Source organism: Taeniopygia guttata, chromosome 7 (genome assembly GCF_048771995.1).
Source record: "Taeniopygia guttata chromosome 7, bTaeGut7.mat, whole genome shotgun sequence".
Taxonomy (NCBI): domain Eukaryota; kingdom Metazoa; phylum Chordata; class Aves; order Passeriformes; family Estrildidae; genus Taeniopygia; species Taeniopygia guttata.
The window spans coordinates 17,675,298-17,680,000 of record NC_133032.1 but is presented as its reverse complement, the minus strand read 5'-3'; positions in this window follow the sequence as shown (position 1 = coordinate 17,680,000).

The following is a 4,703-nucleotide window of genomic DNA, read 5'->3' as shown; positions in this document are numbered from 1 at the left end:
TTGTCTCAGCCCAGTGCTTCTATTTAAATGTTACTTTCATATATTATGTGGCATTAATTTAACTATAGCTCATTAAGGCAGAATGAAATGGTTAAATTAACTTATCAACCCATAATGATGATGAATGAGGTATTAATTCAGATACAAGCTGGGCAATTTGCAAGTTTACGCATTCTGATGGTTCTCAAATAACATTTTGAATAGCGGGTCAGCGCCTCAATCAATTACATAAGCATGTAAAGTCGGTCTCTCGGAAAAAAATCCTTTTTCATGCATATGCATTAAAACATGTTCGCAATTATCCTCGGAAATTGCCTTCATTGGATTAAGCAGCAGTCTTGGACGCTGGTTCTGGTCTTCCCTGTGCCTTTATTAAAGCTGGGAGCAGCTCTGGCTGCAGCAGCCGAGGCGAGGTGTTTGTTTAAACAATGTTTACCAAAGAAAGGCGAAAGCGCTGCACTGTAGTGCGGGGGTGTGCATGCGTGCTTGTGCGTGTATATGTGCGTGTTTTAACAACAATAGGCAAAACTCCTCTGGAAACGTTTCCCTGAATTCTCCAGCAAATTCATCTCTCCCCAAAAGAGCCAGCAAGTCGCTTAGAGGGAGCACCTGATGTTTCCGAGGACGCAATTAATTACTGTCCTCGAAGAGAGACTCTGATAAGTGTTTTTTTTTTTGCTTGGACTCCGCTTAGGGCTCTTGACTCATTATCCATGAGTGGTCCGTGTAGGAGGAATATTAGATGCGCGGGGCTGACACTCGGCTTTTACATGCTGCGTTGTACAACAGACGCAATGGCAGGGGGAAGTACTAATTACCTTCAGGCTAGCTAATAACGCAGTTTTCCAACATTACCTCTAACGGGCTGAAGTTAGTAATCAGCAAGAAAAGGGACACACATGGATTTCGACAGGTCCGCGCTAATGGAAGAGGAGCTCGCAGATCAGTGTGAGGATGATGATGACCGAGACACTGTTTCAGGAGGACCTGAACTAGCAGCTTCACGCCTGACGGAGTCATTGGGCCGGGGAGCAGCCCGAGCCTTCCCCGGGCACACAGGGAATTTTAGGCTTGTCGGATCAGTTTCAAAACGTTACGGCCCTCTCCGCTGCCTGCCTCTCTGCCAGCAAGGCCTTGGTGGAAAAACATTGCGAATGCAGGGATCACCTTTAAAAATCCCCGGCCCGAGGCTGGCCCTGTGCCGCCGTGCCCAGGCAGTGGGCTCGGGTCCTGGGTAGCGGATGCCAGCCCGCAGGGGAGTCCCGGGAGGCGGGGACATGGGAGGGATCCGGCTTCTGATTCCCTGCCTTGGGCATAGGGCTCAAAGGTGAACAGAAAGGGGTCTTCTCGCTCCGTCATCTGGTGAAGCCATTTCGTGTTAATTAATCCCCACCAAATGACAAAACCAGACATGACTCTCCTTTTCCATGACAAGAAAGTATATATGTTTTTAATGATATGGGTTGATTTCTGTACTAGACCGGGCAGGAAACTGCAGCTCCCCTTTATTTGCTGCCTCGCCCCGCTTCCAGGCAGGACTGTTTCCTTCCCAGCTCTCTTGATCTCCCCTGGCACCGGCTCCACCGCTCTCGGTGACCGAACCGAGCGCCGCGGCTCGGCTTGGGGAAACGCCGAAGGCCGGCTGAGCCTGGAACACCACCTCAGGGAGGGGACAGGACCCTGAGGGGACTCTGTCCCTGTCCCGCCGAGCGGAGAGGGGAAGCCGGAGAGAGGCGGAAAGCGGGCAAGGAGCAGGGAGCGCCGCAGGATGTGCCGCGGCTCCCCACGCTCCGGGGACGGGGGGAACGTCTCGGGGAGAAACTTTGCAAAGCTTCGGTCCCAGCGGAGACACGGGTGAGACCCGGTAATCCCGGGGGGAGCAGCGACTCGGCCTCAGGACCTCAGCGCGCCCGCACCTGCTGGGGACCAGGGCAGAGGCTTGGGCCGAGCAGAGCCCTCCGGGAAGGGAAGGGCAGCGGCCAGGCAGGACGCGGGGAGCCGCAGGGAGGCCGCGGCAGGCGGGAGCGGGGTCCCGCGCCCATCCGGTGGGAGCGGGTTCTCCGGGCAGCCCCTCAGAGCGGCCTGGCGCGGCTCCTCGGACCGCCGGGCCATTGCCCACGGCAGCGCCCTGCCCGGGGGAAGCGCGGAGGAGCGGCAGCCCGGCTCGTCTGGGTGTGAGTGTCCCTGCCCCGCCGGGCTAGTGCGGCTGTCCGCTCCGCCCCGAGCCCAGGAGGCCCCTTGAGCTGCGGCTCTCCGGCACAACACTCAATTATAAGGGCTGTGATTACAACAATATATCTCTACCGCGCTCCGCGTGCTCGGGTGTCAAGGGTAGTGTTTTAGAGAGGGTGAGAGGGGCAGCAATTCATAAGGGGAACTGACAGTTCTTTGATGTGAAAATGATGCCCGCTTTTTTACTCCAGGATGCACAACCGAAGAAAGATTACGCCGTTTAAAAAGAAAAATTTAAACCCAGATGATAATAGTAACGAGCCAAGGAGACGCAGTAGGGAAGTCAATATTACAAGTAGAAAAGCAATCTCTGAAGGCCTTGTGTGGCCTGTTGGGTCTGAGAGAGCGAAGCTGAATTCCTGATAAATCATGAATCATGGATGATTTTTTTCAGGTAAAAGCGATCTTTTCTCATGAGCGTTGGCCTCTTCTCCTGGGGGTCTGTGGTGCCGCTCCAGGCAAGGTCTCCTGCACCCGCAGGGGCAAGGGAGGCTTGGTTCTCCCACTCCCACTTTCTGCTTTCACCAAGAAGGACTCTAATGACAGGGGAAAAAAAAACCCAACATCATCTTAGTTGTTTTCTTTATAAAATGATGTGAGGGACAGATTCTGGTTTGAAGTACTTTAAAAAAATCAATCAGTCAATCAATCAATCCTTCCATCCATCCATCCATCCATGCATCCATCTCCCTCCTCGCTCCCGGGGTGTCCCGCAGCAGGCAGGACTGCCCGCCCTGTCCTCCCCGCGGCAATGTGCGGGTCCGGGGTGCCAAACCCCGCAGCCGCTCCCGTCCCGTGTCCCCTGGGAGCGCTCCTGCCCGGCCCCTCCGCGGGCAGCCTGTGCGCCCTGCCGCGCCGGGATGGACTTCCTTCCAAACGCACCAGCTGGCTCAAAGCCTTGCTGTTCTAACCAGTGGCAAGAGATTATTAACACATTATTAAAACTCGATTCAGAGCACCTTAATGAGACTTTTACTTATTAGCGACTGGAGAGAATTTCAGAGGAGTGCTCAGTTAAGCCGTGTCTATAGTTTCTAGACTACGCAAATGAGGCTTTTCCATTCAACTTCTCGTGGCGTTATTCTCCAGCGTGAGGTGGTCGTCAGGACCAGAGGAGTTTTGTACGAGAAAACAGTCAAGCTGATTCTAAGCTTAAAATCGTTTCGGGGTATTTGCTATAAAGCAAAGGCATTTCTAGGGTGCTTGTGGCGTGTTTCTGAGAGGGGTAGAACTCCCCACCTGTCCCCCACCAGCCATCAGGACTCCTCCACACACAGCTTTTGCAGTCTACTGCACTTGCCAGAAAAACAAAGCTTTCCCTTTCCCAAACTTCCATTCCTTTGCTAGTCTGCACTCAAAATTTCCTCAGTTTCGATAAGCCTCCACACAGCAGTAATCAGGCAAAGGAAAGAACACATCCTCAAGGTAACTAAGAAAGGCTCTGGAAAACTTCAGAGTAAAGAAACACAAACAAATACATTTTCCAGTGCAGATTTATTATGGCTTGCCTCCGTTTTGCTGAGCGCGAGTCAAACAAAAGGAGAAATATCGGTTCCCTCTGACAGCGAGCGAGTCTTAAAATTTACGGATCGAATCCAAGTTTCAGGAGTACTGGAAAAGCGCTCAGAAAGCCGAGCCCGAGCCTTTTGGGTACCTCTTCGTGAGCACAGCTGTGTCCCGTTCGGGAGCTGCCCGCTTTGGTAGAGCCGGGGTAGGACCCGCGGGGCCCGGCCAGGGCGGGGCTGGCACCGAGCCCGGCCCGGGGCGCCCCCGCTGCTCCCCCAAAGCGCGGTCCCCCCTCAGCCCCGTTACCCGCACTTGCCCTGGGTAACAGCCAGTGACTTTGCTGGCCCGAGCCTCTTGAAATTCGTTTTTCCAGGTCAGGTCTATTTAGGACCCAACATCGTCCCTCCCTCATTTAACTTCATTTAAAACACCAGGAAGACGTTATTTGTTGTCGAACTAAATAGACCATATCACCTCTAGTTAAATTTGTAAATTACATTATGCTGCTGCTCTGGATTTGTTTTCATAATTTTAAAAAATCTGAACAAATCAATTATATTAGCCATATGGCTTGATCACATAATATAATTTTCATTTTTGTACAGTAATTGTTGTTTAAACACCGACAACTTATTAGTTAAGGTGTTTAGGAAAGATCTCTCCAGTCCTGTCTTAAAAGATGATTGAAATGACAATGAATACTTCAAGTAAAGTCATTAAACCATTAATCCCAGTATTTTTCACTTTCTGTGTATTTAAAGAGTTCACAACAGCAGTAGCTGAACTGCAGCCTGATTTATACTGCTGGAATGGAGGCCATGAGACCATCAGGCTTTCAACTACAGTTTGTAATGATGGTTTTAGTATGCAGCAGGTAAATAGTAATTTTTTCTTAGTTATTTTAAAGGTGTATAGTATTGAGAATGTAAAAGTGGTTCCACTCTGGCACTTGCACACTGCAAATA